Source organism: Rhinatrema bivittatum, chromosome 17, assembly GCF_901001135.1.
Source record: "Rhinatrema bivittatum chromosome 17, aRhiBiv1.1, whole genome shotgun sequence".
Taxonomy (NCBI): domain Eukaryota; kingdom Metazoa; phylum Chordata; class Amphibia; order Gymnophiona; family Rhinatrematidae; genus Rhinatrema; species Rhinatrema bivittatum.
In genome coordinates, this window is record NC_042631.1 from 61,480,891 (window position 1) to 61,505,596 (window position 24,706).

The window sequence follows — 24,706 nt, forward strand, 5'->3', positions numbered from 1 at the left end:
GCAGTAGCGCTGCGTGCAATACCTCTCTCACGTTTTCACGGGCTTTTTTCGCGGGAAATAACTACATCTTTTTTCTTGGCGATACGAGCCAAAAAATAATTATCGCACCCGATATCATGCATATTGCACATGAAAAAAACTCCAAACATAACATACGCCTTCCTGGACCAATAAAAACACTTGTTTTTACCAGGTCTAAAGCCATTTTGTTTGAGTCAAGTGTACTTGTAGAGGCAATGAGCATTAGGGATGTGCAGAGCAAAATTTTATGTTCATATTTTTTATGTCCGAAAGGGGGTCCCACTTGCGGCCAATATGGACATAAAAAAAATCCAATGAGTTGGGTATATGTACATATGTGCAAAAAAAAAAATTAAACCCCCTCACCCTCCTTAATCCCCCCCCCAGACTTACCACAACTCCCTGGTGATCGAGCGAGGAGTGAGGACGTCATTTCTGCAATCCTTGGCGAGAAGCATGTGACGTCGGTGGCACGTCGAGTGATGCGGCGTCACGTGATTCCCGGCTCGTTCGCACCTGACGGCTCGTTCGGCCCAAAAAGAACTTTTGGCCAGCTTGGGGGGGCCTCCTGACCCCCCCAAGCTGGCCAAAAGTTCTTTTTGGGCCGAACGAGCCGTCCGGCGCGAACTTGCCGGGAATCACGTGACGTCGCGTCTGAGTGACGCGGCGCCACGTGATTCCCGGCTCGTTCGCGCCGGACGGCTCGTTCGGCCCAAAAAGAACTTTTGGCCAGCTTGAGGGGGTCAGGAGGCCCCCCCAAGCTGGCCAAAAGTTCTTTTTGGGCCGAACGAGCCGTCCGGCGCGAACGAGCCGGGAATCACGTGACGCCGGCGTCACTCGACGTGCCGCCGACGTCACATGCTTCTCGCCAAGGATTGCAGAAATGGCGTCCTCACTCCTCGCTCCATCACCAGGGAGTTGTGGTAAGTCGGGGGGGGGGGGATTAAGGAGGGTGAGGGGGTTTATATTTTTATTTTGGCTCAACAATCGCGATTTCCCACATATCGAACATATCTATGTTCGATATGTGGGAAATCCGATCGTTTATGTCGAATCAATTTAAGTAAAAAAAAAATATGAGTTGCGTTTTACTAATGCGGTCAATCCGAATGCACACCCCTAATGAGCATAGATGATACCTCGCAGCAGATGAGAACACATGGAAGAACAATGTAAACAACAACCAAGGCCACTTCCAAGATGTTTCACCGAAGGCAGAGGCTGTGGTACCGCCGGCTCAGGGCCTGCTCGAGAGTCCGGCATGCAGGTGGCCACAGCACTGGAGATACAGGGAGCATATATTTCCACCACGCGCCTCCTTGCTGGGCATGCCAGAGGACTTTGTGGTTAGCAGGTATCGCCTTAGTTCTCGAGCAATCCAGGAATTATGTGAAGACCTATGAGGGAATCTGGATCCAGTCACCCAAAGGAACCATGCTGTACCCGGCCTCAAACTCTTGGCCACCCTCCATTTCACGGCAAATGGCTCCTTCCAAACTAGAGTAGGGGTCGTGGTGGGGATATCCCAAACCACTTTCTCATGCTGTCTCGACCAGGTCATTGAAGCAGTCACTGACCGCATTATTCGCTACATCAAATTTCCTCATGAGCATCAGGAGTTGTTGGACTTGAAGAGAAGTTTCTACATCTTCGCACACTTTGCAAATGTTGTCGGAGCTATTGACTGCACTCATGTGCCCATCATTCCACCCCATCAGAGGGAGAAGACATACCGCAACAGAAAGCTCTTCCACTCCATCAACGTCTAAGAGGTCTGTTATGCTGGAATGTGCATCCTGGACATGGTGGCCAGGTACCCGGGAGCCGCGCACGATTCCTTTATACTTAGGTAATGGGGGCTCTTTGACAATTTTGAGGCTGGCCTGTATGGTGTCGATTGGCTTGTAGGTAAGACACACTTTTCTTTGCAAGGTACCTGTCTGCCTACGTGTATGTGCATAATGGCACCAAAATGGGTGGTGCATGTGGGGGAGGACACAAATGCTTTGTATTCATATATGGTGGCCATTTGCCCAGGCCATGCCTTTTTGTCCCCATGTTTCACAGGCTGATAAAATGAGTCAGGGCAAACAATGCATGTGACGTAAAGGTTGCTGAGTGAGGAAGCACTATGCACTTAACATGTCTACATTATCCAAAAGGACCTGTTCCTATCCTTGGAAGGTTTTACAATGTCACTGGTTAATCTCAGGCTTCACCCATCCACACCACCACCTCAGCACCATCATGTCTGGGTTGTTACGAATGCATCTGAAAGATTGTCGTACATTGTTCTGTACAGCCTGACACACCGGTTCCACACCCATTATCTTGTGCATATTGGTGGGTTGCCATATTCCTTGTGTATGGGCTTACTAATGAGTTTTTATGAAGGACAGCTACCACATTTGCCTGCACAGCATGAGATATGACTTTTGCTGCTAACACAGGTGTGCCACCTCTTATATCTATGCAACGTTGGCAGCCAGCTACACAACAGTAGCCTTTGCTGGGTTGGGAGGCACATCAGATTTACTACTCATGAACAGATGAACTCCTTTAGCCTACAGCTAGCCAGTACATATAGTGGGCAATAACATTATGAAAGGCATTGTCACGTCTCCTCTGGCCGATAGACTCCAAACACTCAGTTTTGCCGAGGTCCAATCTTGTAGATGGCTCTCTTGGACACTTGAAAACTCTAGTAGAAATTATTTACAGATTTTCCCCACACGTCCCCAGATAGAATTTGAATTGCCAAGGATTGGGGTGTAAGGCAAATGCCCTCCCTGTTGAGCCAGCCGGCCCAACCAGTAAAGACTGGCTTCCACAAGTTCACCTTTATATCCTTTAACTTTGTCTTTCAGTCAGAGAAAACATCCAACTAAAGTTCCATATGTTTTCACAAAGTTCAAAAGTCTGGCCCCATGGGCCTAACTGCCACCTGCCACCGTATCTCCGGGATATTCCACTTGTCCCTACAGATACAACCACCCGCCAGCAGTCTTTCTTGAAACATTGTCCTTTTAGTTAGGTAAATCCAAATAGTTAGTCTTTATCTACCGGCTCACCTTCTTTGAAGTTACGCCGGCCGGCCGTCTTCCATCTGAGTAGGAGCACCAAAGTTCCAGTCTTTTAGAGCAGCTGGTAGCAAAGTCCTCCTTCAGTCCCCAGGGGGAGACTGAAACTGCTGGGCTAGGGAGTCTCTCTTATACTCAGCAGACTCCTCCTCCTCTGTTAGGCGATTGGCTCGGGAAGGCCCACTCTCACTTTGGCCCTCCCCTTGAAACCAAGGATTGGCATCTAGAGCTCCACCTTTAACATCCCATGCCTGTGGTTCCTCTGTCTCACTAGCAACCGGGGGAAGGAACCAGGGTACTTCCCTGTCTCGGTGTCGCTGTGTTTCCCCCCCCCCCCCCCCCCCCCCCCCCTTCTCTGATTTTTGGTTCCGGGGTTTTAACTGACCTCTCAGGTTTGGGACGTTGACCCCATCACAGGCATTTAGGGCATGCCAATCACCCTTTAAGGCTCAGCAAAGGTACAGACTACCTTATACAGTCTTACTGAATGCTGTGGTTTGGCAGTCACATCTGCAAGTGACAGTGCTATGATTCATGTGTTTGTTCTGTCATTGGCGCAGGAAATACAGGGTATGGCTGCAGGCCCTGGCTTCTCACCCCCATTGCCATCCCCAACATGCCAGCAGAGATGAGGTACAATGAGACCTTATGTGCTACCCACTGTGTCATAGAATGTACCTTTGCACTTCTGAAAAATTGTTTTCACTGTCTGGACAAGATGGATGGAGCTTTAATGTATGCCCCAGGCAAAATTGCAAGGATTGTGTTGCTCTGCTATGTATTCCATAATCTGGCTGTATGCCACAGAATACTAATGGCCATACATCCTGATTTCTCCCCCGGGTCCCCCATGTCTCCCTGCAGGCACCCAGGAGAGCACGCTGAGTGGCAGCCAGATTCGCAAAACCTTATACAAAGACACTTTGCCTGATAGGCCTCACCTACTACTTCCCTTCTAGGGAAGGTGCACCAGAGGCTGGTGAGCTGCTGCTGCTCTCCTCACTATCCCTTTTCTTCCTGTCAGTGGTTAGCTGGATAGGTCATCCGGTTGCCTAAATTACATATGGCTACTCAGCACTCATCTTCACAATGCACAAGTACACTGGCGGCGCGAGCAAGCCCTGGGACATGCGTAAGTCCTGGGGCTTAAAAAAATGGGCGTTCTGGGGGCGGGGCCGAGGCCTCCAGAACAGCCACTGGGTCAGGGGACGGAGAGCTGGCAGGCGTAACTTCTTCAATAAAGGTCGGGTGGGGGGGGGGGGTTTAGTTTGGGATGGGGGCGGGTTAGGTAGGGGAAGGAAAGGGAAGGTGCGGGGGTGGTGGAATGAAAGTTCCCTCCGAGGCCATTCCGATTTCAGAGCGGCCTTGGAGGGAATGGAGGAAGACTGCTCGGCTCGGTGCGCGCAGGTTGCACAATTGTGCACCCCCCTGCGCGCGCTGACCCTGGATTTTATAACATGCGCCTGGCAGCGCACGCGTGTTATAAAATCAGGCATAGATTTGTTTGCGCCAGGTTGCGTGAACAAATCTACACCTGCGCGCATGTTATAAAATCTGGCCCTATGTGTGGAACTCCTTTTACATAGTCCCTTTTTACTCTCACAGTTGTCATTCGCCACCTCTCCATTGCTCATATCATGCACAGTTCACATAGAGGTTGTCCCCCCCCCCTCACACACACACACTTTTTTATGTTCAGTCTGTGTAGATGGTGGGATGGTACACCTACCGTCTTTCACCCATATGTAGGTCAAAACATTTTCTTTGAAAACATAGCTGTGGTGTGCCTATATCTGCCTACAAATGGAGGGGCCAGCATTTCCTAAACAATGTATGAACTTCACTTCTACAGTAAAGAAACATTTACTTCCACTAAGCTGTGTACTCGATGACTCTTCAAAAACATTTCATCTGCTGTGTGACAAGTAGGAAGTAGGAGTGAGTGACTATTGTGTGGTAAACAATGGGGTAGATTTTCAAAGGGGTACACGCGTACGATACGCGCATACCCCCCGAAAACCTACCCCAAATCCCCCTTGCGCGCACCCCGGGATGTGCGTAAGTCCCGGGGCTTGCATGGAGGAGTGTGTCAGGGGCGTGTCGGGGGGCGTGCCGCGAATAACGTGGCGGGGGCGGGCCGCGAGTGATGCGGCGTTTTGGGGGCGGGCCCGGGGGCATGGTCGAGGCCTCCGGACCAGCCCCCGGGTCGGGTGATGGCGCGCCAGCAGCCCGCTGGCGCGCACAGATTTACACCTGCTTTCCGCAGGCTGGTGCACGAACAAAAGTACGTGCTCTCGGAAATTTATAAAATCTACCCCAGCATGCACAAGTGTAGAGTACAGGGCATACAGTGGTGATGCTGAGGACCAGGCACACTTCCACAGACTAACATTCCTGTAGTGACCTGCCTTTGGGATCTGGATGCTAGCTGTAACCTCTTCCTTACCTTACATGTATTATACAGACCCCCAAGCTATCCCAGTACAGGTGTGGGAGCCAAAGTGTTGAAGTCAGCCTGGTCCCCAGCACTAGCAGCACCCCTCTAGGCCCTCTGATAGTTGGCCATGGACATTGTACAACAGATGGTATTCCCTCATTCCTCATCCCTACTTGTGACCCAGCAGCTGACAGTGTGTATGAACACTCAGCAAGTACACATCATATTAGGTTAACTGTGTAAGCTACAAGTACTTTTGCACTCCTTACCAAAATAATTGGCCTGAAAAAAAAAACAGTTTTGGCTTCACAGCACCCAAGATGTACATGCACACTATATAATGTGTTGGCCATGAAGGTAGTGAGCATGTAACATATACGCACAACTAAGCAGGAGGAACCAAACAGAATGCTGTGTGAAGAAGGCAACAAGAGGCAGTAGTGAAGGGTCCCAGTAAGGAGCTTGTTCTTTACCTCTGCCTGTCTTCCTTGCCAGCAGACTCGCAGCTTTCATTCAGGGTGATTCTGTAAAGTGCGCTTAGCCAAAAACTCTGTTTATCAGGCCTTCGGATGCGCATATTAGATGCGTGTCCACTACCCCTTAAACTGTAAGGTGTAGCACATTGAAAACATGTAGCCAACCCCCCAGAAACTAATAGCATTCATCAAATGCAAATGCATGTTAATGAGGCTATTAGTTATTCACCCAGGATACTTAAAGTAAAATGTGTGGCCAATCTGCACATTTAACGCTCAGAAATTAAGGCAGCCATACATTTATAAGCAGCCCTAAAAAGTGTACAGAAAAGCTGAAAAACCAGCTTTTCTGTACATCCTCTGACTTAATATCCTAGTGATATTAAGTCGGAGGAACCAAGAAAAAGATAAACATAAATATCATAAAAAAATATGTGGCGGCCGGTCAGGTTAGGAGAACGGATGCTCATTTTTAACAGCTTCAGTTTTCGTGCTCTGAAAATTGAGCGTCAGTTTTTTTAACTCATTGACAGCCACCTCTCCTGGGTTTCCACTAAAAAGGAGGCACTAAGGACACACTATTGTCCCTAGCACCTCCTTTTTAGTGCGACCCCTCATTTAAATACAGGATTGAGTTCCCAGGAGGGGTGGCTGGGCGCATGTTGGGAGAGCGGGCACTCAACACAGAGCACCCCTTCTCCCACACTTCTTATTCACTCAGCCTTATGGTCTTGCATGCTCATTCAATGCGCAATTGGAATAAGGCAGGCCATTGTAGCATGCACAGACATGTGGACAGCAAACCTTAAACCTTCAGTACCATAATCACTTAAACCACACAATGAAAGGACATAACCATAAATTAGTGTTTTCAAAACAGTAAGCACTTTATTAGCAAACTCATGTAGTGCACTGTTTGAAATAAAGACAATATCTTATGTAATCACATTGTGCAAGGACTAGATAGCAAATATTAATTTTTATTTTTTTTTTATTTATTTAAAGCTTTTCTATACCGGCATTCATGATACAATCATATCATGCCAGTTTAAAACATTGCATATTTCCTAAACAGCACATTCTGTGTACATTTGTACATTAATAGATTGAAATGGCATAATCATATATACAGGCATTGCATGTTATCCTTTACACATAATCATGATTACTACTAAGAAAATAGAAAAAGGAAGTGGCATCCCTAAAGATATAGTAGTGCTGTAACATAACAGCTATATTCACCACTACTTTGGCTCTGAAGCCAAAGGCCCCAGACAATCCATGTTAAAAGAGTGCACTCAAAGGGGACAGCCTAAGGGCCACAGCAGCAAAGTTCAAGTTAAGGCCCTAGACAGTCCATGTTGAAAGTGTGTATTCAAAGGGGACAACCTAAGGGCCATGGCAGGAAACTTCAAGTTAAGTCCTTTGGTGTGGCATCCCTCATGGCTAGTGCTCCGGGCGGCTTCCTGACCTACTGGGTCACCTGTGTACGGCTTATACCATTTCAGAGTAGAAAATTAAAGAAAACCATTTATCTGATGATATGTATGGTTGTGATTTATGATCATTTGCATTCTAAGCTTTTGATCTGGTGGAGGTTAGAATTCCAAGTTGAGTTTCAACATTTACATCCCAAGCATTGGTATGGATGCCATTCCCTAAATCCCTGCTTTGCCTTCTGGTTGGCTTCAGTGGCAAGGGTCAGTGGCTCTCTTACTCTAACCAAAATAATTGTTAATCAGTCTCCTCACCAGTCAGCCCGCTCTCCATTTAAAAATCCAATTCTGCTTGTACTGCTCTTAGGTGATTCCACAGTTCCAATACAACCTGGGATTCTGGATAGCAAGTGGTTTTCTTTTTTTTTCAGCTTTGAAAGTTCAGTTTCACACAGACAATTAGCTTTCAATTAGGGGAAGTCCCCATTTTGTATGGCTCACTCTTAACTTGTGGTTTCAGTTATATGGCCAATAGATGAGAGGTTCAGATGTATATAATCCTAATTCATTGATTTACCAGTCAGTACCAACTTACTTATTTGCAGATCCAAAGCCTGGCTAATCATTCAGCCAGAGCTTTCAGCTCTATAAAACTCATTCTGGATTAAAAGTCTTTACTCCTGTGTAGTTCCTAGATACAGCTTACTAACTGAGGAGAATTCTATTTCTGTGCAGGTTTGAAAGTACTATTGGATAATAAGGCTAATATCACACTGCTGCCATAACATGCATTCCTTCTATTTCATTGGGTACATCCAAGTCCACTGGAGCAGCAGCCGTAGCTGTACACTTTTGAACAAAACAAACTAACCAAAATCAAAATAGGGTGCAGCATTTCCAGTTCCTGTCTTATCTGTCCCTCTTATCTGGCTTCCTCAGGCCCCTCTGTAAAACTTCTCTTTTCATCTTCCCCAAGGATTAACAATTCAAACTCTCCTTTTTCACAATAGGTATAGAAAAAATTCACTTAGCTTTGTAGTTGAGCTGATAGGTAAATCTCGCCTCATCCTCATTGCCTTCATCCATGTTAACAAAAGGCCAAGTCTGCTTCCTTTCACAGGTGGATCCTTCCTTTTCCCTCTAGCTCCATCCTTCTCTTTCATGTTTAGTTGTTCCCAGCTACTTTCTTGCTGCCTCCTCCATGGCTAGTTGTTCCCAGCCACATCCTCCACCACCTCTGCTCAGCTGCTCCACAAGCCTCTTATAGCATTCCCCCAAGTCTGAGAGGTGTTAACCAATTCAATTAGTCCTGAGCCAAGTATGATGGCCTCTAGCTCAAGAAATTAGGCAGAGGCATTATGGGAAATGTAGTTTCCTGCATAACTACTTTTGCTATTCTCTTATTTACTTAACACTGCACCATTCCTAGGGGTTTAACTGGGGATTCCTGCACAAGGACTAAGCCATAAACTGGTGCATCACCACAGGCCCCAGACAGTCCATGTTGAAAGAGTGCACTCAAAGGGGACAGGCTAAGGACCATGGCAGCAATGTTCAAGTTAAGGCAGCTGAACCAGGACAGTAGAGGATAACAGCATGGAGATAGGAGGCCCAGGTGAAGACATAACAGCATGGAGAAAGGAGGCCCAGGTAAAGACCCAGCAGCATGGAAACAGAAGCATCAGTAAGTGTTGAGATGAGAGCATCCAGAGCAGGAGATGAGACATGATAAGAAGAGGCAGAAGCTGCAACAACACAGGATAACACTTTAAGGAATATGGAATATGGGCAGAGCATGGAGGAGGGCTGTACAGTTAGTCTGCAGGACCTAAAAAGCATGCTTGAAAATACTTTCTTCATGCCAGCACAGCACTCTGTAGTGAGGATGGGCCCATCAGGCTTCTTCTATCTGACCGACACAGGAACTCTGTAGTGAGGATGGGGCCCAGGAGGCTTCTACCTTCTAGCTGGCACAGGAACTCTGTGCAGAGCCCAGGCTGAGCTTGTCATATACATGCAGTTGAATGACCTTAGAGGCCACATGGCTATACTCTTCATGGCCCCTTGCCATGACATGGCTGGCCTGTTGGTGGGGGCATGAGTTTATGGGGCCTACCCCTTGCCCATATACCACCATGGAGACTGCTCTGTGGTATTGATTCCACTGATGGCATTGAGGACTCAGATGGAGATTCTAGCATCCTTTGTAAAATCTGTGTTAGCACAATGGTAAGGGTGTTTATAGCTCCCGTCAGTGTAATGACATTGTGGGTTTGGGCTGCCGTTTGCTGTTGCATAATAAAGTTTTGTCTGTTTACAGCCATCCTTAGTCCAATAGCTTTCCCATACATGTCTGTGGTATTCTACTTGCTTCCTTTGTAGCTGGTGCAGCAGCTTCTGTATGGACTGTTCACCTCAGTTATTCATGCCAGTTCTATTTATTTATTTATTTATTTATTTATTTATTTATTTAAAATAATTTATATCCTGCACCCAGCAAACTTTGGGGTGGGTTTCAACAATATAAGAACATAAGAACATGCCATACTGGGTCAGACCAAGGGTCCATCAAGCCCAGCATCCTGTTTCCAACAATGGCCAATCCAGGCCATAAGAACCTATCAAGTACCCAAAAACTAAGTCTATTCCATGCTACTGTTGCTAATAATAGCAGTGGCTATTTTCTAAGTCAACTTAATTAATTGCAGGTAATGGACTTCTCCTCCAAGAACTTATCCAATACTTTTTTAAACACAGCTACACTAACTGCACTAACCACATCCTCTGGCAACAAATTCTAGAGTTTAATTGTGCGTTGAGTGAAAAAGAACTTTCTCCGATTAGTTTTAAATGTGTCACATGCTAACTTCATGGAGTGCCCCCTAGTCTATTATCCAAAAGAGTAAAACAATTCAGATTTACCCGTTCTCATGATTTTAAACACCTCTATCATATCCTCCCTCAGCCGTCTCTTCTCCAAACTGAAAAGTCCTAACCTCTTTAGCTTTTCCTCATAGGTCTGCTGTTACTTCCCCTTTATCATTTTGATTGCCCTTCTCTGTACCTTCTCCATCGCAACTATATCTTTTTTTAGATGTGGCGACCAGAATTGTACAGTATTCGAAGTGCGGTCTCACCATGGAGCGATGCAGAGGCATTATAACATTTTCTGTTTTATTCACCATTCCCTATATAATACATTCATAATTAATTACTATAAAAACATAAAACAAAAATAAAATAAATAAAGACAAAATAAAATATCTTAAGAACCATATAATAACATAAAATATACGATAGTGTCAGTGTTGCCTGAGAAAATGGGATTATTTAAACAAGCAAAAGCTTGTTTAAACAATACCAAGCCTCTCAGTATTTGAGGTATTGATTTTCAGAGGATCAGACCTGCGATACAGAATGCACACTCATGAATTGCTACTAATCTTGTAACTCTAGGAGAAGGGATTTGCAGAAGAGATTGATATTTTTATCTTAGATTTCTAAATGGGGACAATCCATTGGGATCACTGAGAGGAGAGAGTCACCTTGCTGGTGGCTGAAAGGAATCAGTAAGTTTTTGCTTGGGACATTTTCTTTTTTAAAAGTATTGGGGCAAAGTTAACTATTTGGGAATATTATTTAGTGTGTTTGTGTGTTTGTGCTTTGATAGTCAGTAAGGCAGTGTGTTTATTTTTAACAATCTGTAAGGTAGCTAATAAGCAGAAGTTAGAGTGATTGTATATTAAAAACAAAAAAAGGTAGCCAGAAGCTAGAAATAAGCTAGGAGCAGTGTATACCTAACTAAAAAGGTTGAAAAGTTCAGTTCAGTTACTCACCTTGGAAAGGTATTAAGGTAGTGTGATTTGGTTTGATTAGGTACCAACATTTGTTATTCAAGAGAGCTGTGAGTCATTCTGGCTGACTAACTGAAGTTACTGTTTGTATTTCCCAACCCACCCACCCCTAGCTCACTCTTTAATTTATAGGCAGGTGCCACTTTCACAGAAAAAAACCCTTACTGATCATTCCCCTGTAGGCCACTACCAGACACATAGGCGTAGATTTTCAAAGGGTTACGCGCGTAACCTATAAGCATAACCCCGAAAACCTGCCCCTGCGCGCGCAAAGCCTATTCTGCATAGGCTCGGCAGTGCGCGCAAGCCCCAGGATGCATGTATGTCCCGGGGCTTTGAAAAAGGGGCAGAAAGGGGGTGGGGTCGTGGGCATGGTGCCGATCCGGGGGTGGTCCAGGGGCGGGACCGAGGTCTCCAGCACAGCGGCTGTGCCGGAGGTTGGTGTGCCAGCCAGCGCGCGCAAGATACGCCTGCAAGAGGCAGGCGTAAAAGGAAAATAAGGTGGGGGGATTTAGGTAGGGCTGAGGGATGGGTTAGATAGGGGAAGGGAGGGGAAGGTGGGGGGGAGCGAAAGAAAATCTCCCTCCAAGACCGCTCTGATTTCAGAGCGGTCTTGGAGGGAGAAAATCGGGTGTACATTTGTGCGTGCCGGGTTGCACGCGCAAATGTACCCCTCGCGCGAAGGATTAAAATTCTGCCCTATAGTGAATTCACTAATACATTTAAAGGATGGTAATTAGACACATTCCTACTCCCATAGCAACCTAAAACTTAAAGGAACTGAACAAATTTGAGATGAAGGCAGCAGTCCAGCAGCAAGAGGAGGGGCTTCCCAGTCTTTTGCATCGAGTATCACATGCAGGGCTGGTAGAAGCACTAGGCGAACTAGGCCTGGGCCTAGGGCGCCGAGCATTAGGGGGCACCGAGCAGTGGTATACCGAGGGGAGGTCAGGGGGAGCCAATGCGGCTGCCGGTGGATCTCATCCCACTGGCGGCTGAGCAGTGAACTTTCGCTGTGCTGTGCTGTGTGCCAGACACACACAGCAGTAAGATCGGCAGGGACATGGTGGAGCTCATGTCACCGCAGCCCAAAGAAAAAGGTCTTGTCGAAACCTGCAGGTGCTCCTCCTCCTTCCTGCCCGCATGGCCCAGGAAGAAAACGTTGCCGGAGCCACGCGGGCAGGAAGGAGGAGGAGCAGCATCAGCCACATGCAGAAGAGGAGCAGCATTTATAGTCATCCATGAATCTCAAGTCGCAGTGGGCTGATAAGAGGAGGAGGCCCGGTAGCAGGGCCGCCTCCACAGATCCCACATTGCGGGCGGCCCGAGAAGATTAGGGTCCTGTAGAGCCCATCCTGCGGCGACCCGTGAAGAGGAGGCCCAGAGGCAATAGACTGCGTGCTGAGGGCCTGTAGAGTGTGTGTGTATGTGTATTAGATAAGTTGAGAGATTGTATGTGTGTATGAGACGAGTTGACAGATTGTGTTTGTGTGATAGTGATTTGAGAGACTGTGTGTGGGAGTGATGACCTGAAAGTTTGCAGAAACAGCATGTGAGAGCCTCTGTGTGTGTGAGAGAGACAGCATGTGACAGTGAGAGAGCCTGTGCTTGAGCAAGACAGCATGTGGGAGTGAGAGCCTGTGTGTGTGAGAGTCAGACAGCATGTGCAAGAGAGAGACTGTGTGTATGAATGATTGTATGAGAGAACATGTGAGAGTGACAGCCTGTGTGTGTGTGTGTGTGTGTGTGTGTGTGTGTGTGAGAAAGAGAGAAAGCATGTGAGAATGAGAACTTGACTGTGTGTTTGAGGGAAGAAGATAGATGGAGAGAAAAGAAATAGAAAAAAAGACACTATAAAAGGAATTGGCAAAAAAATAAGAAAGGGAAGGTGGAACAAAAAAGCCTGTGACCACCAATTAGAAAACTAAGACAGCAAAGGTAAAAAAAAAAAAATAAAAATTGTACTTATTTATTTATTTATTTATTTATTTATTTAAAACTTTTCTATACCGTCGCTTAGTGGTGCACCATCACAACGGTTTACAGTTAGGCACAATATGTTTGGTTTGGTTTCTAAATTTTCTCACAGGACAAGCAGGATGGTAGTCCTCACAAATGGGTGACATCGAGGATGGAGCCCTGTACGGAAAACTTTTCTGTCAAAGTTTCAACAAGCTTTGACTGACACTGGCACACTGGGTGCACTGAGCATGCCCAGCCTGCAATTATCCCTGTGAGCCACAGGTGTCTCCCTCAGTCTTCTTTTTTCCGCTCTGCAGTCAGCATAGCGGTTGGAGCTCTGTGAGGATTTTTTAACTAATTACCTCATGGAAACACTTAACTTTTCACTTCAAAAAACACTTTTCCCTGCACAGGTCTCCCTCCGCGTACGTTTTTACGACGCTCGGTGAGTACTAATTCTTATTTTTCGGTCGGTTCCTGTCACTATCTTAAGGCTGTTAACTGACTGAAGCCTTCCCTTCCCCCATTTTTCAGTTAGCTTTAAACAGCTTGCGAGTATCTCTGTGACACTCTGCTTGCTTATGCTAGTGGGGTAGGGATTTTTTCCTTAACTTTAGGACCTCTGTAGCTTCAAGTCCTTCGTTCCCTGGTACCCTCACGCAGTCGATACCCTATCGCTACACCGGGACCCTCCTAAACCGCCCTGGGCTTTTATATGTCATCAGCGCCCCTCCCCCCACGGTGCCCTGATGCCTTTATCCATGTTTTTGCTTTTCAGTGCTACCAGGCTTTTTCCTCCTACGCACTGTTTTTTTCCTTGGGCTTCCTCGGTGCCGTCCCTACCCGGATGCATGCCATTGACGCACACGCTGTTAGTCACTGCCATGCATACTCGGGTCGCCGCCACCGCTGCCCGAGACACTTTTTAACGATCCCAGGGTCACTTCATCGATGCCACCCCCCCTTTTGGGGATGCCATCGATGCCCCATCCTCCCCACCGATGTCCAGCCCTTTTCCATCGGTGGGCATCGGTGCCACATCGATTCGTCGGTGGGCATCGATGCCGGATGGTCCCCATCAGTGGACATCGGTGCCGGATGGTCCCCATCGATGGACATTGGTGCCGGATGGCTTGTCCGTCGATGGCATTGGTGCCGGATGGCCGTCCGTCGATGGCATCGGTGCCGGGTCCTTTTGCATCGATGGACACCGATGCCCAGGTGTTTCATCCATGGGCATCTATGTTAGAATGCATCCATCGAGGGCAGTCGATGCCAGGCTGCTCCCATCGGTGAAATTCGATGCCCAGGTGGGTCCCATCGGTGGGTATCCATGCCGGCTCGATTCCGTGGATGGGCGTTGATGCCAATGCCAGCCTTATGGCTGGCATCGATGCCCATGCCAATTCCAGGACTGGCGTTGATGCCGGGATGGAATTCATCGACTGGGAGATCCATGCCATCGATTCCATACGTGTCCATATCGATGCCACCGACACACGTGTCTGGGGCACCGATGCCATGTACACTTGGAAATCTGAGTCTGTCCAAATCGATACCGTCAACGTCTGTGGCCCTATAGTTGATGCCCGTGGCCATGCCACAAACGGCATAAATGCCCGCCTCCATGTATCGATGCCCTCGACACCTCCGTTTTCCTTCGGTGTCCTTGACGCCCTATTGATTCGACTTCGACTCAGTCGATGCCGGTATCTTTTTCAATAACGGCAATGTTTTTCGATTATTCGATTCCACATCGTTTCAAAGATACCTATGCCACTGCTGTCAGTGCCCGTCACTGTCATCATTCTCCTGGCCAGTCATCGACGATTTTTCATACCCATTTTGATGATATCCTCGAAGCCCCTTAGGTTGCCTTCAATATCGTCAATACCGACATAGCACCGCCACATAATACCCTCGCCTCCTCACATTGCTCCACGCTTTGGGTTCTTTTTTAAGCCCCGTATTAGCTTAAGACACTCCATTGTGTCAGGAGCAGAGCAGGCGTGCTGACAGTTCGTCATCGATCGCCTTCCAGGATGATGAGGGCTTCCATCTCGGCGCTGGGGAAAGACCGGGCCGAGCACCGTGGCACCCATCATCGCCGACATCGTGATCGTCCGCCGCTGACGCCATCCAGCACATCGGTGCCATCCTTCTCCAGGCTGGACAACGCTCGGGCAGAGCGACATCACCACTGCCATCAGCACTGTTCCTACAGTTTTGGCAGTCCTTGGTGATCCAGAACTTCCGGATCCAGGTCCGACAGCTTCTGCATTGGCGTCACGACACATCGAGCCGCTGTGACGAGGGAAGGGAACATGAGTTCCGTTAGGGCTCCTCTGTTCCTGGCGTGCCCCACCGTCAAGTGGTGTGGGACTATGGCCATCTGTTACACTTAGCAGTCTAAACGCCACTCACGCCTGGCCTGTCTCCTCTGTACCTGTGCCACCATACCGGGTTTCAGAGCGAGATGGACGTTTACGTCCCCGGCCTTACCCTCGATGACTCCGGAGACCGTCGGAGTCAACAATCTTCACCGGCTCGTCTTGCGGCGATCCACGTCGGATGGTAAGTACCCGCTTCGGCGGCATTCCCATAGAGTTGTGTTCTCCCATTCGGACCGTGGTTCGAAAAGTTCTGGGTCATGTGCCTTTTAGAACTGTATTAGTGTCACATATCGCTATGTTAGCTATGTTAGCCACAATATCAGGAGAACCCCTCTATCTTCTTGGGATTGCAGCAGGGCTTCTTCTCTTGTCAGTAACAAGTCCCTGTGCCGACCAATGCTCTGACTCTTGGTTCCCTCCCAACCAAGGTCCAGCTGCATTGGCTGATCTGCTAAACATGAGATTCAGCAACCATTGCCCCATCCACCTTGAGGCCTGGCCACAGGTCTCAGTGTCTCCTTGTACAGCATACAGAAATGCGGGTACCACTTACCGCTCACACACCTGCAGGAGCCTACATGATATCCTCCATTGGGACACCTCCTGGTCTCCCATCTGGTCAGATATCAGAGCGGCCACCCCACCTTGTACCAAAGTCCCGGTACACTCCCCCAGGCGCTACGAAGTGCAGAGGGGAGAAGGGAGGGGGGTTGGGGAGTTTTAATTGCACTATTCTTTCTTTTAACAGAAAATAGTTACTCTCCGCACATCCTGGACCTAAGAAAATCCAACTTTCTTTAGACGTCACAGGTACAATGGTATCTTTGGTTACCATCACTCCATACTGCAGTAAGTACATTATTTTAATGTTTCTATGTGCTTTATGGTGAGTCAACATTACAACCCCAAGCTCTGCCACTGGCACCAGCTTCGGTAAGTGAACTGTCTCTTGCATCACTGTTGGTGAATGCTGTTTTCTCTGCGGAGTGTAACATCATTCATTTTCCTTGCATAGACTACTGCTAACCACTTTCAGTACATGCAAGGAGCTCTCACTTTTTTCAGGACTCACTATACATTTACTAACTGGGATTACTGTCACTGCCATAAATCCCTTCTGTAACACTTCTGGACACCACAGTCTTAAGACCCTCTTGTCCAGCATGCGCACAGACATTCTGATACATTGTTATATGTCCCTGCGCATATTTTCCATAACCTCAGCCTTTCAACTTTTCATGGTTGGGCTATGGGGTTTCTTCCCACTATGCATTTTTCTCATAATTCAAAACTGCTATGGGTTATATTCAGTGACATTCTATACTCAATGGACCTAAGTGGTTTCATTGCTTTCGTCCCTGATTCTTATCCCAGTTCGAACTAGGACCTAATCTCCTTCGACTCATGCTCGCAATTCCTTAGGGTTATAAAGTTTCTCCTGAAAGCTGTCAACCCATTATGCATCTATTGCACTCCAGCATAGTTTCTCATAAACTTCCTGGACGTTGCACCCATGAGTTATGCCCTTATGCCTTCCAATACTGCTTTTGCAACAATTCTTTGTGCATACAGACAGACAGCATAGGGACAATGTGCTTTCCAACTCATAAGCACGCATTACCTCTTAGCTGCTCTGCTAGACAGCTGCGCAGCTCTACCCTTGGCCCTTGTTCACTTCATGCGTCCTTGGGCCACATATCTAAGAGATTTAATGAACGCTCTATCAGACCTTCTCCACGTAGGTTCTATCCTCTCGAATGGTCTCAATTACATGTGTACAGGGCAAATCTTTTAACGCTGAGTTTAACTAAACTTTTCCTCGGCGTCTGCATCATTCCATACGATGCACAGGTTCTGCTCCCTGCACATGTTTCCTATGCGTTCCCTTAGATGCCTTTTCTTCCATCAAAGGCCTCTTCAATATATCTCTTCTGCTGCCTCTCGTAGCCAGCATTCTTCTAATGTTGAACTGGGATGGGGTTCAGTATTCTTTTCCCCACTCCCTGACTGAGATCAGTATGCTTTCCCATACTTCTCAATCCATCATATCAGTAACCTTTTATTCTCTCACCAGTCAGTCCCAAATCATAGACTTACTGATGTTCTTAGGTTCTGGTAGCGTCACAAAACCTTCTAAACATAAATCTTGCCGTTTAATATGGCAGGCTTTACCTCCTGACGCTAAAAAAAAAAAAAAAAAAAAAGAGGTATTACCCCTTTTACTTTTCCACCATTTTTTCTTACTCCCTCGGATTCTGTTCTCCAGACATCCTCCACATAGATACACCTTTCTCTTAGGAGGTGTATCGTTTTGGGAGTTGGGTTCCCGTTTTCGGTAATCCTCTCTGAGTCGGCTTACCATGGATTATCCACTGATCAAGCCGCCTCTATTTCTCTAATCACGGAATGAACATATATATTCTCCTTATAAGTCTCATACATTCTACGTTTGAGCCTTTCCATTCCTCTCTTCCACAGTTTGGCAAGGGAACTTCTTTCCCTCTTAATGTCATTCCTGCCAGCAGGGTCCGTGAGTTATGCACTCTTTCCATACTCACCTGACTCCGTTCCTCTGCCACTGAGTAGTTCTACGCATTCAACTTTCTATCCTTTTCAGGTAGATGTTGTATCTCCTTTCCTCAGGAAATACTCTATTAATTCTTCCTAACCTCTCTCTCTCGCCCTAGGGAGAGACTGGGTTTTCCACATTCCTGGACAGTAATGCTGCGCTTACATTCTATCTACATTGCACTGCATTCCATGTGAATTCCACTTGACTCTTTCCTTCATGCAAGGGTCAAGCTGCTACTTCCAGTGGCCACACAGACCTAATCCTTCTGATTAAGTGGTCTATATTTCCTTTCCTACCAACAAGCAGACATTTCACTACAACACTGTGGGTATCCACATACTGTTGTGTCCGTCTTAGCCTTAACAGCTTCCCTTTGGTTACTGCTGCTTGTACTTTTTTATCAGGTTGCAGCCTGGGGTCCTCTCCATACCTTCGCAGCCTATTATTGCTTACATTTGACTAGCCGGCATGCTCCATGTTTGGCCAGTCCACCTACTCTTACTTTTTTCAATTCACTACCCAACATCCTTCCACGAACCCATTATGGTGTTGTGGATGCCCTCCGTTCCCATTTCCACCTCAGTCGTTACGCCTTTGCGCATCTGCGGTGTATCTGGTGCATTCCCGGGCATCCTCAGCTCGGTACTCACCCATTTGTGAGGACTACCATCCTGCTTGTCCTGTGAGAAAGCAAATGTTGCTTACCTGATGTAACAGGTGTTCTCACAGGACAGCAGGATGTTAGTCCTCACGAAACCCGCCCGCCACCCCGCGGAGTTGGGTCTGTATACTTTTATTTTAGTTTCGCTTGCGCTTTTTAGCTATAAGACGAGACTGAGGGAGACACCTGTGGCTCACAGGGATAATTGCAGGCTGGGCATGCTCAGTGCACCCAGTGTGCCAGTGTCAGTCAAAGCTTGTTGAAACTTTGACAGAAAAGTTTTCCGTACAGGGCTCCATCCTCGATGTCACCCATTTGTGAGGACTAACATCCTGCTGTCCTGTGAGAACACCTGTTACATCAGGTAAGCAACATTTGCTATCCATAGGGTGCCATTATTATACAGTTACATAGTTCAATAATATACTCTAAATGGGGAATGGGTGTGGTTACCATTTATGATTGTTAGGATAATCATATGTTTATACTGTCTTTCTAATTTAATACTTACATATGAGAAAAATAAATAAATAAATAAATAAATAAATAAATAAATAAATGATAAGCAATTCTGCCTTTTATAGGTGACTATCTGTTGTGTGTATGTGTTGCTATTCAGCTACCTCACTGTGAAATGCTTTTTTGAAGAGCCATGTTTTTAAGCCTTTTTTGAAGAGTTTTAATTCTTTCATTAGTCTTAATTCCAGTGTAATGTGTTCCATAATAATGGTCCTGCCAAAGATAGTGCTCTCTCTCTAACTTGGGTCAATTTTGCTGTTTTGACTGAGGGTATGGTTAGCAGAGCTTTATTGGCCGATCTGAGACTTCTTTGAGGGACATGTAATCGTAGTGCGGTGTTTAGCCAGTCAGCATTTTCGTCATTTATTAGTTTATGCACTGGGCATAGTGTTTTAAATTGCACTCTTTGTTCTATTGGGAGCCAGTGTAAATCTGCAAATGTTTGGGTGATATGATCTCTTCTGCCTTTACCAGTAAGTATTCTGGCAGCAGAGTTCTGTAGTATTTGCAGTGGTCTGATAGTAGTGTATAGTAATCCTAGAAAAAGTGTGTTACAGTAGACCGTGCTGGCAAATATTAATGCTTGTAGTACTGTACGAAAGTGTTCCTGATTTAATAAGGGTTTTAGTCTTCTAAGGACCAATAGTTTGGCATTGCCTTCTCTTGCTTTTATTGATATGTGTTGCTTAAGGCTCAGTTCTATGTCTATAATTACTCCTAGGTAATTTATCAATTAACTCTACTGATTTGTCATTTTTAAGTCGGATGGGATTTTGAATTCTTTCAATGTTTTTTCGTTCAAGATGTATAAATTCTGTTTTTTCAATGTTGATTACTAGTTCCATTTGTTTTAAAGCTGTTTTATTATGTCTAGGTATAACACTGCAAAATTCAGTGTTTTTTCAATTGATTCTTCAACTGGTAGGATTAATTGAATGTCGTCAGCAAATATTTATTTATTTATTTTGAATTCTTATATACCGACATTCCTGTAAGAAAGTATACAGATCATACCGGTTTACAGTAAAAACAGAACTGCCGCCGGAGGGTGTTACATAAAACCTTAAACAATTAGAGCAAAAGTACATTTGAGACGTTGGAGAAACCTGAAAACATTAGAGCATTAAGCATTGCTCATAATAACGTACGCAGTCACCACTTACTCTCCGTGTGTGGCGTCCTCTTTCCCGGCCCCCCTTTTTCACCGCTTGTTTACCCTCGTGATAGCTATAAGTAACATCAAATACTTGACAACTGTTATTTGGTGTAAAAAGGCCGCAGCTTTTATTTGTTTAACAACATATATATTACCTTCCTGGTATACCCGAGCCAATGAGCTGCCTCTGACCGCCTGCCGTAACCAAGCCAGGCGTCCTGTAGCCAGGATCCCCCCGCCACGTGACCTCACCCTGGCGGGGGTCCCGCCCTTGGCGCTTTTCATCGTGCCCCGCCTTAGCGGTGCCTCCCCTGGCGCTGACGGCTCCCACTCCGTCTGGTGATGCCGCCGGCACCCCTTACTCAATATTCGACCGGCCCAAGTAACCGCCCTCCACTAAGCTGCGACGTCAACCATGATCAAATACTATCAAGCCATTACAGATGGTACAAAATGCCGCTGCCAGGATTCTAACCAGATCCAAAAAATGGGACCACATCACCCCCATTCTGAAGATCCTCCATTGGCTCCCTATCAATTTCAGAATACTGTTCAAAGTTCTAACCATCACCCACAAAGCGATTTCCAACATCACACCTTTGGATCTCAAATTCCCTCTCAGATTGCACTTACCATCCAGGCCGGTAAGAGCAGCATATAAAGACACCCTCCAGGTTCCCTTTCTAAAAACAACTTCAGGATTGAGAGCCCTCTCAGCGTCTGGTCCAAAACACTGGAATTCTCTCCCTCCAGACCTACGGCTAGAACACTGCCCGGTTACTTTTAAGAAAAGACTCAAAACCTGGTTGTTCAATCAGGCCTTTTCCCATTCAGATAATCCTCTGAATTAAATTCCTCCCGTTCCCCAGCAGTATTACACCCTTCCTATTCATTTATATCTCCTTAGTCAAAAAAATTTCATGTCCAGATTTTGCCCCTCTACTTAGCTCCTGTTGCCTTCACTACGGTTCACATACCTATTCCTCACCCCACTAGCCGTTTATTATATTGTACAGTGACACCCTTATATGCCCCTCTGTTCCATGATTTCAATTTGGTGCAATACCTTAGCGTCAACCCCTAGTTTTCTGTTTCTTAGTTCAAGACCTAAGCCTAAGCCTCTGCGACCACGGATGTATTATATTTACTCTCTCTGGGACACTGTTTTCTGTACAAATGTTAAATGTTGTTCTGCTTGTTTGTTGGTTAATAAGATATTTATTATTAGTTCTTTGTAATTGTTCACATTTGAAGCTCTGTTAATGTTCTATGTAATTGCTTTCATTTACCGAAGCACTGTTTTCTGTTCAATGTAAACCGAACTGATTTGTAAACCCTTACAAGAATTTCGGTATATAAAACTGTTAAATAAATAAATAAATAAATCGTGTGCTTTTGATTTTCCTACGACTAATTACACACTAAATTAACCTTAAGTAACCCCTAGTAACCTCAATTTCTATCCTTCTGACCGCATTCCTGTAGGGTGGGTGGGTTTCGCCTCCCGATCTGGATGCAAAAGGGGCGGCTGTTGCACGCCCTCGGCGCTTTAAGGGGTCTGGTGCGTCATCGGTCGGCGCCGCGGGCACCTTCCGATGACGTCCTAACCTGCTCCCTTCCTCCCCTTTTTTCCCCGCGGACCGCCTCCCTGCGAGGGTGGCGCGTCCGTTATTGGGGCGGGGGCGGGCTCGGGCCAGTAAGACCGGGCCCTCCTATTAACGTACGCAGTCACCACTTACTCTCCGTGTGTGGCGTCCTCTTTCCCGGCCCCCCTTTTTCACCGCTTGTTTACCCTCGTGATAGCTATAAGTAACATCAAACACTTGACAACTGTTATTTGGTGTAAAAAGGCCGCAGCTTTTATTTGTTTAACAACATATATATTACCTTTCTGGTATACCCGAGCCGATGAGCTGCCTCTGACCGCCTGCCGTAACCAAGCCAGGCGTCCTGTAGCCAGGATCCCCCCGCCACTTGACCTCACCCTGGCGGGGGTCTCGCCCTTGGCGCTTTTCATCGCACCCCGCCTTAGCGGCGCCTCCCCTGGCGCTGACGGCTCTCACTCCATCTGGTGATGCCGCCGGCACCCCTTACTCAATATTCGACCGGCCCGGGTAACTGCCAAGACGCGAGGTAGGTAACTCCTTGCCTCGCGTCCCCCCACTAACCTAACTAGCTGCGGCCTTTTGCTTCCTTATATATCCTGCTTCTATTGCGTCCTGTAACATATTGTTGAATATATCATATCCTATGTCCGACAGGTGTATCCCGTCCTCCCTGAACAGTCCCGGACACTTGTCTTCTGCCCACTGGTGTCTGATCTGCTGCGTCCCGCTTTTGCCTGCCCATCTCTCCAACTGTCTATTCACTTTCTTTCTGCCTCTGTTCCATAACTTGGAGTCTGTCCACTTGGGCCTTGGGATGATTTCTGACCAGATCACTGCTGCATTTGGGAATAACCCTGATATTAGTTTTAAGTCGTCTTTTACTAATTGGATTAGTCTTTTGCAAGTCAATGAGTTCAAGTCATTGCCCCCCAGATGTACTATTATCACTTCTGGAGCCGCCTTGGATTCCCTCAGGCGCCATAATAGGGGCAATAATTGCTTCCATCGCATGCCGGGTTTTCCTATCCATGAAACGCTCCACCCCTGGGGTGCCAGGCCCAGGTGCTGTCCATAGGGTCGTCCGCTCGCTCTCTTGGCCGCCCATCTTACGTATGAGTGGCCAATGATCCAAGCTGTCCGCCGCGCCTTCTGTTGCTCTGTAAAATAGAATTAACAGGTTTGATTAGTTCGATTAGGAGCCACCTTGTCCAGCCGTACGTATGTGTCGACTGCGTTTGATCTCCATCTCCCGATCCTTTTTATCGTGTCCTTGTCCAATCCAGCCTGCGCTGCACTTGTAGCTGCACCTATTCGGAACGAGTGCGAGCTGAATTTCCTAGTGTCCCATTTTAATTTGTTTGCCGCTGCTATTAGTATGGCTATCAGCTGGAATTTTGTCAGCGGGGAGCCGTCTTGATGTATCAGTAGGTGTTTTCTGCCCACTGGGTGTATATCTAAGTATTCTCTGGCATTAAAGATTGGGCAGGTGTTACAACCCGCAACTGGATTGAGCCTTAGGGTGGAGCCTTTTCCTTGCTGATCGGTCTTGGATCTGATTATAGTTATCCGGAGGATCTCCGCTGTGCATAGAACGTTTTTTAGCAGCAATCCGTTCTCTCCTTCGTCTTTTTTATTACGGGCCACCAGTTCACTGACTCGAAAGGCTCCGTAAAATGCTAGCGAAAAAGCGAGCCTGAATAGCTTGGTCTCGAATGCCGATTTGCAAATTTTCGCTAGTGCTACCCATAGCGCCTTCAGCCTGTGGTGCGTAATAGGATGCCTGTCATCGCTTTTTGGGCCTATCTTTCTTGCCCATCCTGTGAGCATCTTCTTTACTAAGAATGATTTTGTTGGGTCGCCCCATCTGAATGCTTTAAAGAAGAATGCTGCTCCCGCAAGGCGCTTGATCACGGCGTTCCGGGACATTCCGCTTTCTTTCGCTGTTATGATGAATTTGATTAATAGCTCTTCGCTTACTGGTCCCTGTGTCCATCCGATCTTTCCGAGGAAACTGGAGACTTCATCGAAACTTCGATGGTATGAGGTCCATGTCGACGGTGCTACGGATCTCTGGAGTAGGTCTCTTGTTATTGAAGACTAATTCGCCATAATCGATGTGGCATTGTTGTTGCTGTCTCATCTGCCGTCGGTACCTGTTTGCAAAATAGATGCCATTTAGCACGCGATAACGCGTCAGCTGCGCCATTTAACGCCCCTGGGACATGTCTAGCCCTTAAGGTTATGTTGTTGCGTAGCGCCTCTAGCACTATCTCTCTCAGTAGGTTAACTACTCTCTGGCATTTTGCTGATTGCGCGTTCAGCACGTGGACGACTGCCTGGTTGTCGCACCAGAATATTATGTGTCGGTTCCTGAGTTTGTCGCTCCATAGTACCAATGTGACCCATATTGGAAACAGTTCTAGGAAAGTGATATTTTTTGTCAATCCCTTCTCTTTCCATTCCTCTGGCCAAGGTTCGGCGCACCATGCCCCTTGACATAAGGCGCCGAATCCCCATCCGCCTGATGCATCG

The 24,706-nt window shown here is 46.8% G+C and overlaps 1 protein-coding gene across 2 annotated transcripts in view; it reads left to right on the forward strand.

The window, feature by feature from the left end:
• Positions 1 to 24,706, forward strand: part of LOC115079481 (sodium/hydrogen exchanger 10-like) — a 1,086,723-nt gene that overhangs the window by 230,974 nt on the left and 831,043 nt on the right. The window lies entirely within an intron of this gene.